The sequence below is a fragment of the Sminthopsis crassicaudata genome, chromosome 6, assembly GCF_048593235.1.
Source record: "Sminthopsis crassicaudata isolate SCR6 chromosome 6, ASM4859323v1, whole genome shotgun sequence".
NCBI classification, from domain to species: Eukaryota; Metazoa; Chordata; class Mammalia; order Dasyuromorphia; family Dasyuridae; genus Sminthopsis; species Sminthopsis crassicaudata.
In genome coordinates, this window is record NC_133622.1 from 9,355,350 (window position 1) to 9,367,614 (window position 12,265).

At 39.9% G+C, this 12,265-nt stretch overlaps 1 pseudogene; it reads left to right on the plus strand.

The window, feature by feature from the left end:
* The window catches only part of LOC141546337 (RNA polymerase-associated protein RTF1 homolog pseudogene), a 31,700-nt pseudogene extending 19,707 nt beyond the window's left edge, over positions 1-11,993 (plus strand).
* The last annotated feature ends 272 nt before the right edge of the window (positions 11,994-12,265 follow it).

Consider the following 12,265-nt stretch of genomic DNA (forward strand, 5'->3'; position numbering starts at 1 on the left):
CCAGAAACCCGCTAGCAAATCCCCACTTCTCTTTGGTGCTTTTCATCTCCCTTCCTGAGATGTCAGGGAGGGTGTGATTATCTCCTTTTTAGTGCTTTCATCTCCACTCCTGAGAAGTCAGGGGGGGGCGTGATCACCTCCTTTTTGGGGTTCTCATCTCCCTGAAAAGTCAGGGATGGCGCAACCTCCTGTGGTCTAAAACAAAAGAAAGCCGGAGATGTAAAGGGCTAGAACTGAGCAATGCACTTGGATAATGAAGCACGTGAGACTAATTGCCAATTGGACGGTTCCCTATTAACTTGTTTAAGGTTGACCCTCCCCAGCTGTTCTGTGCTGACTTGATTGGTGGGACAAAGAGAAGGAAGTGACTTGTGTGGGAGGAGTAAGAAAAACTTGGGTGGTGGAACTCACTCTCACTTGCACTCGTGACCTGGCCTTGGAGGTGACGGTAAAGATCTAGAATAAAGACATTTAGTGATCCCGACTCCTGCTGATTTATGGAAAGATAGAGTTCCAGCTCCTTCCTGAAGAAGTCTCGGAAGCAGAGCAAAAGTCTCCCGAATTAACTTGCATTTTCCTAAGGAAGAACCACTTAATAAAATAACCTCTTACAACTGTCACTGTTGTCTGAGTGCTGGTTCCTGGAAGGCGCACTGAACAAAAGGGAGAGGAGGGAGAAGTATTTGCATGAGGAGCACCTCCACACCAGTGCTCATGGCTGACTCCAGTCACTGGTAGATGAGAGGAAAGGTAGAAAGATGATAAACTGGACAAAAATCTAATCACATTCCATGCAAGCCGAACCTTTCACCTCACTTTTCTTGGGGAAAAATGGGGTGGGGGGAGGGAGCAGGAATGCTTTTTTGGATCCTGTTATTGCCAAGTTTGAATCACTACCTCCCCTGTCAGCTCTGAGTTGTGTCTATTAGGTTAGAAGCCTTCGAGGGACTTCTCAGATCATTTATCCCAGTCCTCCGCACCTAGCAAAAAATGCTCTGAACTCCCCCTGTCATAAAGTTATCTGGCCTGATCCTGAATATGCCTAATGATCAGATCATAACTATCTCACCCACAAAGAGGATTCCTTTGGTTGTGTGAATAAAGATTGCTTCCCAACACACAAGCACACACATACACACACACATAACACACATATACACACCCCTTCCATTCAATTTCACCATCTTTTATTCTCAGCTTTAGCATGTCTATGTTAATAATTAATTCCCTTCTCTGCTTTGTATCACTGTTCTTTGGATATATAGCATCATCAAGGGCACTTCAGGGTTCAACAATCAATGCTTTCTCGGTGATGACAAGAATGCTTTTTAGCAGGTGGAATTCTCAGCAGACATTCCCCTTGAGATCAACAGGTAGATGATAAAGTATATAGATAGAACCCTGGCCTCTGAGTCCAGAAGAGCCGACTTCAAATCCTCCCTCGGACTTGACATTAACTAGCTGACACAGACACTGACATTGACTAGCTGACACAGACACTGACTAGCTATGACACACTGACACTGACTAACTATGACAGGTGCTGATATTGACTAGCTGTGACTGACATTGATATTGACATAGCTGTGGTTGACATTGACTAGCTATGACAGGCACTGACATTGACTAGCTGAGACAGACACTGACTAGCTATGATAGACATTGACATTAACTCTGACAGATGCTGATATTGACTAGCTGTGACTGACATTGACATTGACATAGCTGTGATTGACACTGACATTGACATCACTGTGATAGACACTAACATTGAATTGTGTGGCTCCAAGTAAATTACTTAATCTTTTCCACCCTCAATTTCCTCATCTGTAAAATAGGATGATAACATCATATAACTTCACAAGGCTAGGAGGTATGTTGAAGTACTATTATGTTAATTACTATTATATATATTATATAATATATATTAGTTATTATTATATTTTCCCCCTAGTCCTCTCCCTGACATCCAACTCTCACTGATATCCTGGGGAATAATATTCCTCTCTCACCTTTAAGGCTGCATAACAGGAAATGGGAGCAGGAACTTCACCTCTGACCTCATTGTGGTAGAGGGAGAAAGAAAGGGGGAAGAGAACAAACATTTATTAGGCACCTACTATGTGCCAGGTACTGTGCTAAGCACTTTACAAATATCATCTCATATAATCTTCACAACAACCCTCTAAGTGGGTATTATTATTATCCTATTTTACAGATAAAGACACACAGGGAACAAGACTAACACTATGGCAATAGATTTCTTAACTGCTCTTTTTTGCTAAAAATAGAAAATACTGGATTTGTTACCAGAAGAACTGAGTTCAAAATACCAATCTACTTGCTTTTAGGCAGGTCGCTTAACTTTTCGATCTTCAATCTCTTCATCTGTCACTAAGAGCAAAGTTAGATGGGATGACTTGTAAGATTTCATCCAATTACAAATCAATGATACTATGACCTTTTTTTTCCTATGAACTTCCATAAGATAAAGAAAATATGTCTAACAAACAGAGCCGAATCCAGAGCCTTGGACTGAGAGCAAGGAGATGAAGTGGAAAAGGGAGGAGGCATCCAGTCAGGTGGAAGTTTCAAAAGCCTAAAGAAAAAGAAGGATCCTAAGCAGTTTGCCATGTGCACCATCTTATGGCATGTGCCTCTTTTTATAACCATGAGTCTGAAGTTAAACCTCCCCTTCATGAGTTTAGGAGGGACAGCTGCCCACCATTTGCCTTGGTTGGTCATTATCTTTAAAGGAAACTATAGGCTCCCTGTGTGATATTTTTTTTTTTTTTTTTTTTTTTACTATTAGAAACTTCTTTATCTGAAAAACAAAACATACCAGGGATGAAAGAAATAAGTGTGCTTAAAGGATGTCAAGTCCTTCATTAGAAAAGCCATCTTTGTAAAAGAACATGATGGACAAAATTGTTTTAAAAAATTTTTTTATGGATAGGCAAACAATTTAAGAATAAATAAGAAGGAACAGAGTGATGTGTAAGGCAGATAACTTCCATGACATTAACTTAAAAATATTTTTGTACAAGCAAAACATATGTAGCCAAGATCAGAAGGAAACCAGAAAATTGGGGGAAGGGGGATATTTATAGATAGTTTCTCAGGTAATGTTTGTTATCTCAGAAACTTTTGTCTCATATCTCAAATGCAAAATATTTTATCAAATTTATAAAAATATGAATCATTCTTCAATTGATAAATTGTTAAAAGATAGGAACGGGCAGTTTTTAGATAAAGAAATCAAAACAATTTATAGTCATGTGAAAAATGCTCTAAAACATTAATTAGAGAAATGCAAATTAAAACAATCTTGAGATATCTCATTTTACCCCTATCAGAAAATGAAAATGAAATGACTGAAAGGCAAAGTGACAAATCCTAGAGGAGATTGAGACACTAATTGTTAGTGGAATTAAGAACTAATCCAACCATTGTGGAACTTGAGTTATGTGCAGAGTTATTAAATTGACTATAACCTTTGACCAATGCACCATAAGGTCTATTTTCAAAGATAATTGTGGAAAAAGGAAAAAACCTATACATTCTAAAATATTTATAGTAGCTTTCTTTGTAGTGGCAAAGAATTAGAAATTGCAGGGATGCCCATAAGTTGGGAAATGGCTGAACAAGTTGTGGTATATGATTGTGATGGAATACTACCATACTATATGAAATGAGGAGCTCAATGATTTCAGAATGATTTTGAACAAAATAATGAAGAATGAAATGAGCAGAAACAAGAGAAGACTGTATACGCTAACAACAATATTATGGTAAGAATGGTTTTAAGCAAATAAACCATTTTGACTATTATAAATATTGAACTTAACCACAAAGGACGTAGGAAGGAAGATAATATCTGCATCCAGAGAAAGAAATGATAAGTAAATATATAGAGTGATATATATATATATATATATATATATATATAATATTTGTATATAATGGTAGCCATGTATAGGGTAGGGAAGGGATGAAGGAAAGAAAAAAAGGGAAAAAAAATTTCCATGATAACTCTTATATGTTTATAAAGAATAACAAGATGTACATAATAGATTTGTAATTTTATGAAACCAATTTTTATACTACGTAATGGAATTGCTTGTTTCACAAATTTAATTTTTTTAAATTAAAAAGTATTTAAAAGATGACATGAGGGAAAGGGGAGAGCAAGGGAGCACTGAATCAGAAGCCTCTCCAATCCAATCCAAATCAATGCTTCCCCAATATTTTTATGACAGGAAGAAGAGTACAGAGAACACTTCCCTGAACCCTTTAATTCTCTTTCCACACATGATTGATCACTCCCAACATGGAAAAGGTGGAGACTACCACTAAACTAGAATGCTTTGCTCTCATATTTCCTGCTGTTTAAAAAAAGACTTCTTTTAAAAACCTTAAAAAACAAATAAGCATACAACATTCTGAACTTCATAGAATTAAATGTAATTTGTATTTTTCCCAATCCTGTGTGAAAATATATGGAAATGGTTGTTTTGCTATATAAAGTAAAAGTTAAATAAATTTTAATAAAAAATATATATTTATATATATATAATATCAAATAATATATGTAATTATATATTTATATATATAATAATACTTTGACAATAAGAACTGAAAAAAAATTTGAAAATTTTAAAACACTAATACCCAGATCCTAAAACAGAGACAAAAGGGAAACTAGCATTCGAAGCATTTCCAGCAGATTTTATCTTGGCCACTCCCCGATTGATGCCTCCAAGCTAGATGACTTTGGACTCGTCACTCCGGCTCCCCTAGCCCAGTTTCCTTATGTGTTAGCTCGAGTGATTGGAGAACAAGGCTGGGGGTGGAGCTCACTAGGAAGAAGATGGATGGGGGGGTGCCACGAGAGGAAAAGATGAACCTTGTGGTGCTGATGATCAATAATTTATTTACTGATCGCCGAATGAGAAGCTATGTCTACTGACCATGAACCCAGAGTCCTTTGTGTGATGTTACCCCCTTAGGCAACGAGCTTGAGGTCAGCCAGTTAACAATTTTAGTTCATTTCATGCAGTATGGTTTGTGTCACTTCACTTATAAATAAATTAATTACAGAGACTTGAAAAGCTTTTTCTAGTTGGAATCTCATTACAAACAACAATTGACGCCTCATTCATTTTTACACAGTGGGTAAAAGAGGAAAAGGACCAATTTTTCTCTACCATTTTCCACCTGTTATTTTAACATCTTCAGCCCTGCTCTTGTTAGAGTCTTTCACACTGAAGATGGTGAGCGGCTTCTAAGGAATTCACATTTTGATCAGTTTCTGATCCAAAAAAAGTGTATGTAACATACTTTTAAATTTAATCTGCTTTATTAATATTTTATCCATCATTTTCTTAAATTTGGGCAATTAACAAAATCATAAATCAAGATCTGAATCATGATGCTTACCAATTTTTGAGGCATAAACGTTCACACTGAAATTTAACAATTGCTTCTCCTAGGAGCAGGTGTAAACTAGCTCCGAAGCACTTCGGCCCTCCTACTTCAGCCTCTTTGCTCCCCTCCAGGATGCTTTTTCAGGATCAGCTCTCTATCCCCACCCACATGTGGCTCATTCCAAACAAGAGTGCTTATTTACCTAATTATAACCAATCATCTCATACGGACTCACACAGCCATTCGTTCTTATGCCCATAACACTGTATCCAGCCACATATATCTGTGGTTTATCCCCAATACGATGTACTATAACTTACTTGAACATTGTTTTCATTTTTAATATATGTTACACAATATATCTCATTATGGACAGTGCCTCGAAAGCGTCTTACAGCTTTGGAATCAAAGTTGGTAATAGCTGGTACTTGAGATTTATGTCCATTCTTACACTCAATTAACCTGCATAATTCTAACTAACTTTATAACTAACCTTTTGTATCCATATCTAAACCCTTAAGACTTACTGAATCCTTACATTTGGCTTCTAACTAACTGGTTTCGTTAGCTATTTGTCATAATAATATCAGTTGTGAAAATTTTCCTTCTGCTGCCTGGGTTATGATCCTCTACTTGCTCTGAACACCAGTATCCACAAGTCCCCTAGATTAGGACTCATTGTTTTAGCTGACCTTTGACTTGTATGTCCTCTTGTACTCTTGAACTTATGTCTGGTCGCTGCCCCACTGACTACTGGGAGGGTTTTGTTGAGCTGTGGCTCTCTTGGGGACAGCTTCCGAACTCGATTGCCATCTATAAGTTTGGCACGTTTTCACATGTAAAATGTATGGGATTACGTGCCATCGGGGGCAGGGAGTGCAGGGAGGGAGGGGATAATTTGGAAAAATGAATAAATAAATAAAAAAAAAAAAAGAAAAAGAAAAAAGAAATATCCATTATAGCCAAGGCTTCTATTAGATAATGTAGAAAACAGAAAACAGGATTCCCAATTCCTGCTTCCAAAGACCTTTCAGTCTAAAGAAAGCAGAACTGAACCAAGAGACTAAACTTTCATTATGCTACACAGAGAGCCATGAAGGGGTTGTTCCTAGTGTTTTAAATCAGTGAAGGAGAGAGATGATCAACTAAGAAGAACTGCTTTCAGGACTAATCTTATAAAAGTGGTTATTAATAAGAAAAAAGAATAATTAAAAAGAAAACAATAATGAATGCAAAAAGGCCAAAAATACTATGGAAGCTAATGCCTTCATATCAAAGGAATCATGACAAAAATTTGAAGATTAAACAGGGGGCAGCTAGGTGGCGCAGTGGAAAGAGCACCAGCCCTGAATTCAAGAGGACCCGAGTTCAAATGTGGTCTCAGACACTTAACACTTTCTAACTGTGTGACCCTGAGCAAGTCAATTAACCCCAGCCTGGGGGGGGGGGGCGAAGATCAATCAAACAATAAATATTTATTAAGCACCAACTATAAGATAGGCACTATGCTAAGCTCTGGGGATACAAAAAAAAAAAAAAAAAGGTAAAAGACATTTCCTGCCCTCAATGAGCTTACAAATGAGTAAAGAACAAATACAGGGAGAGTAAGATACATGCAAAATAAATAGGAAAGAGTTAAAAGGAAGAGCACAAAAGTGGAAGAATAAAAATCAGACAAGAGAGAGGGAGAACTTAGAGGTGGTATTCTGAATATTGAGTATTTCAGTAGGAGTTTAGATTATAAATTCATAGATCTTTTAACTAGAAATACATAAGTATAATCCCATCATTTTACTCATAAAATAAAGTTAAGGTTCATGGGGGTTACAAAATTTGCTCAATACTCATCCCTTGTTGGTGGAGTTGTGAATCGTCCCAATCACTCTAGAGAACAATGTAGAACTATGCTTAAAGGACTATAGAACTGTGCATACTCTTTAATTCAACAATACCACTAACTCCAAAAGGTCAGAGAAAAGAGGAAAGGACCTATGTGTATAAAAATATTTATAGCAGGTCTTTTTTGTGGTTGCAAAAAGTTGAAAATGGAAGGACTGTCCATCAATTGAGGAATGGCTGAATAAAATGTGTTGTGTGGCTATGATGGAATACTTTAGTGCTATAAGAGATTATGAACAGGATAGTTCAGGAAGGAGGAAGAAAGGAAGGGAGAGAGGGAGGAAAATTGACTAAGATCACACAGAAAGTATGAAAGCAAGGGGAATAGGAAGGTGGACTATCGGAATCTAAAACCAATTTTTTGTTTCCCACCCGTATCACCTTGTCTTCCATTCTAGCATAGAACTAAGACACAAAAAGCGTTAAATAAAATTTGTTTTCTTACCCTATCCCCTTACTCACTGCAGCTGATGGCTTTGCCCATTACCCAATAGCAATTGCCCATTGTTCTTAAATGTCCCTTGGGCAGGCTGTGAACCCCTTCTCAGAATCACATTTTAAATGCATAAAATATAATGCACATGATTATAAGGGAAAACAATTTTACTAAAATACAGCCATCAAAAAATGGAGTCCAGATGAAGAATCTTTATTCTGGGTTAAAAGGGAAGGGAAAGTGATTAGCAGAACAGAAATAAGGATTTTCTTATTTGCAGATATCTCAAATACGCACACACCAATGAGATGGTGTTTCGTCAGGCTTGGGGAAAGGCCAGAAGTGAAGTGGATCCAGACTTCAGCTCAAGGGAAAAGCGAATTTCTCAGTGACCGAAGCTGCCCACCGAGGGCCAGGGGAAAGAACTCTGAGCTTGGAGCCAGAGGGTCTGCTCTCCCCTGTTTGCTACTTGCAAACCTTAACCTCTCAAGCCTCTTTCATCACCTGAAAAGCAAGAGGGTCCACCCAGTAATAAATAAGTAGCCACTTTTGTACCTCAGGCAAAAAACACCGAAGGGCCTCTCCAATCAACTCAAATCAACCAATGTTTGGGTGGCTGTCAGGATGCTGGGAAGATGCCCCTGGGAAGGGGGCCTCCCATGGGATTAGCACAGAGAAGGCCCGGGGAGAAGCTCACAGGGAGCTTGCCAACTTCCTATGTTCACTAATTATCCTCAAAAGTGTTAAGCTCAGAGGTTTCCTTGTTGCTAAAAAACAACTTTTGCTTTCTGAATTTCAGCTGTTTGGAGGAGAATCCCCTCTAGTGGGGCCTTGCTCTAGATACATGAAGGAAGGGGAATGAAAAAAGCTGATTAAACACAGGTGTTGATGAAGCCCCAAACAGAACACAAGCTCCTTGAGGGCAGGGATGGCCTTATTTTTGTGTTTCCATCCCTGTTCCATCCCAGATAGTGTCCCTGGTATAATAAGAAAATGGATGATAAATGTGTGTTGCTTCAACAAGTGATTGAACAGAAGCATTCTTTGGAAAGGAGTTGGTCTTCCTGGCCTTCCCATCCAACCCTGAAAAGCCAGGGGCTCAAATTCTGTGACAACACTGCTCCATGGGGGGTTACAAAGTTGTGTTAGAGGCAGGTCTTCCAGCCCACCCCTGTTAAAAGAAAAAGCCGCCCTTTGCCACTGTTCCCAGATTCTCCTAAAGCCATTGGTGAAGGACCAGTCCCTCCCCAGAGAACCTTTTGATTTAGACTGCAATCCTGGTTACATCGGTGTGAAGAGGAAATGTTTTTCCTGTTGAAAACTGTTTGCATTTTTGTTTTTCTTCCCAGGTTCTTTTTACCTTCTGAATCCAATTCTCCCTATACAACAAGAGAACTGTTCGGTTCTGCACACATATATTGTATCTAAGATAGACTATAACATATTTAACATGTATAAGACTATATGCCATTTAAGGGAGGGAGTGGAGGGAGGGGAAAATTCAGAACAGAAGTGAATACAAGGGATAATGTTGTGAAATTACCCATGCATATGTACTGTCAATAAAAAAGTTATCAAAAGAAAAAAAAAAAAAGAAAGAAAAAAAGGAAAGTGATAAATGTTGGGAAATCAAAGTAAATATATGCACAAATAAGAAAGCATGTTAATGGTTACATAGGAGAAAGAACTTCCCTGAATGCCATGAAGAAAACTGGTTCACTAGAGTTCTATTACACAGGACATACTTCCCCTTTAAAGGAGTTTACACCTTTAGTCTTCTGAAAGGAGTTTACACCTTTAGTCTTCTGAAAGGAGTTTACACCTTTAAAGGAGTTTACACCATTCTCTGGGAGGATAAAAGGAGCCAGGATTCAGGAAGAAGAGGATTCGAGATTCTACCTTCTCTCTGGCTGGAGGTTCCAGAAACCTGCTCACAGAGAAAAGGATTTACAGAAAAGAAACCTTCTCCCAGAGAAGGATCGCAATTGACAGACAACAGGACACTACATTTTGGCTCCAACTCGAGGCAAGGACTGTTGCTTACCCTGACTCTGGCTGATTCGGAGCCCTTCAGAGGGGGCAAGCTTGGACTTTACATTTTGGCACCGGAACAGGGCGTCCGGCGTGGGAGCTGGGGTACCATCATGGACAAGAAGCGGAAAAGCCGCGTTGTGATCCACTCTGACATGGAGGACAGCAGCAGTGATGAGAACCTGGATCAGGAGCTCTTGCCCCTAGCCAAACGGAAACGGAGTGACTCCAAGGAGGAGGAGCAACCTGTTAGTCAGCCTGCCGCTTCTTCAGACTCTAAAACATCAGACAGTGATGATGAGTGCACAGTTGGAGGTGCAACAAATAAGAAAAAAGGAAAAACTAGGAAGATAGAGAAGAAGGGAACCATGAAAAAACAGACAAACAAAGCTGCTTCCTCAGACAGCTCTGACAAAGACATCTCAGCTGAGAGTTCAGCCCCTGAAGAAGGTGAAGTGTCTGACTCCAACAGTAACCGTTCCTCCTCCAGCTCAGATTCAGATTCTTCTTCTGAGGATGAGGAATTCCATCATGGGTATGGAGAAGACCTCACGGGAGATGAAGAAGATAGGGCCCGTTTAGAACAAATGACGGAGAAGGAGAGAGAACAGGAATTGTTTCACAGGATAGAAAAGAGAGAGGTGCTGAAGAGAAGGTCTGAAATGAAGAAGAAATTAAAAATAGCCAAGAAGAAAGAGGAAAAGAAAAAACAAGAAGAACGAGAGAAGAAAAAACTTACACAGATTCAAGAGTCCCAGCTCATGTCCCATAATAAGGAGCGGCATTCCAAGCAGGATAACAAACTAGACAAAAAATCTCAGGCCATGGAAGCAGAGAGAGAAAAGCGGAAGAATAGAACAGCTGAGCTGCTTGCCAAAAAACAACCATTAAAAACAAGTGAAGTTTACTCTGATGAGGACGATAAGTCCAGTGAGAAGACAGATGGTTCATCTAGGATGACATCATCTGATGAAGAAGAGGAAAAGGAAGAGGTTCCTCCCAAATCCCAGCCAGTTTCTCTGCCTGAAGAGTTGAACCGAGCGCGGTTATCCCGGCACAAGCTGGAACAGTGGTGTCACATGCCTTTCTTTGCTAAGGCAGTCCCAGGATGTTTTGTGCGGGTTGGCATCGGGAACCACAACAGTAAACCTGTCTATCGGGTTGCTGAAATCACCGGCGTGGTAGAAACACCCAAGGCTTATCAGTTGGGTGGCACTAGGACAAATAAAGGATTGCAGTTGAGGCATGGCAACGACCAGCGAGTAATCCGCTTGGAGTTTGTCTCAAACCAAGAGTTCACAGAAAGTGAATTTAGGAAATGGAAAGAGGCGATGCTTTCTGCTGGCCTGCAGCTCCCTACCTTGGATGAAATCAACAAGAAGGAAGTGTCCATTCAAGAAACTTTGAATTATCAATTCAATGATCGGGATATCGAAGAGATTGTAAAAGAGAAAGCGAGATTCCGAAAAGCTCCACCCAACTATGCCATGAAAAAAATGCAGCTTCTGAAGGAGAAGGCCATAGCAGAAGATTTGGGAGACCAAGCCAAGGCGAAACACATCCAAGATCAACTGATTGAGTTGGAGAAAAGGGCAGAGGCCCTAGATCGGCAACGAACAAAGAATATTTCTGCCATCAGTGACATCAACCAACGAAATCGGGAGTGGAACATTGTTGAGGCTGAGAAAGCCCGTGTGGCTGAAAGTCACAACATGAAAAATCAACAGATGGACCCCTTCACTAGGCGGCACTGCAAACCGACTATCGTCTCCAATTCCAGAGACCCTGCTGTTCAAGCTGCCATCGTGGCTCAGCTGAACGCACAATATGGCTCGGGGGCATTACCAGATGCTCCTAAGGAGATGAACGAGCACAAAGACATCGACTCTAAGTCAGCCAGTGACCTCTCAGAGGACCTGTTCAAAGCGCATGATTTTGATGTGAACATCGACTTGCAAATTCCCAGTTGGGAATTAAAGACACTGGCCATCACTCCAAAGGCTCCCCCAGCCAACGGTGGTGCCCCCAAAAGATCTCTGAATTTAGAAGATTATAAGAAACAACGAGGACTTATTTGAGCAAGCCCAGCCTGCTGCTTCGGACCCTGCATGCGCCACGAGGATGTTCCTCTTCTCCTCTTCTCCCTCGGTTTGCCCTCTTTGGGCTGGAGCGGCAGGGGTGCTGGGAAGGACTTAGGAACATGTATTAAAGTCCCATTTTGTGATGATTTGAGCGTGTTCTTTGTTACCTACTTCTAACATGTATTAGGATACTATGTCTTTATGGAATCGTGTCATTATGTGTAATATCTAAATCAAAAGAAAGGGGGGATGTTGGGGTCTTACTAGGTGGTAATAATCAAAAAGGCAGCTCTTGATGTTGAGTTGTTGGGTAAGCCACCACTTGTGGCTCAATGGCTAGAAGGCGAGTGGGAAAGACTCATGCTCCTGAGCTCACACGTGGCCCCACACA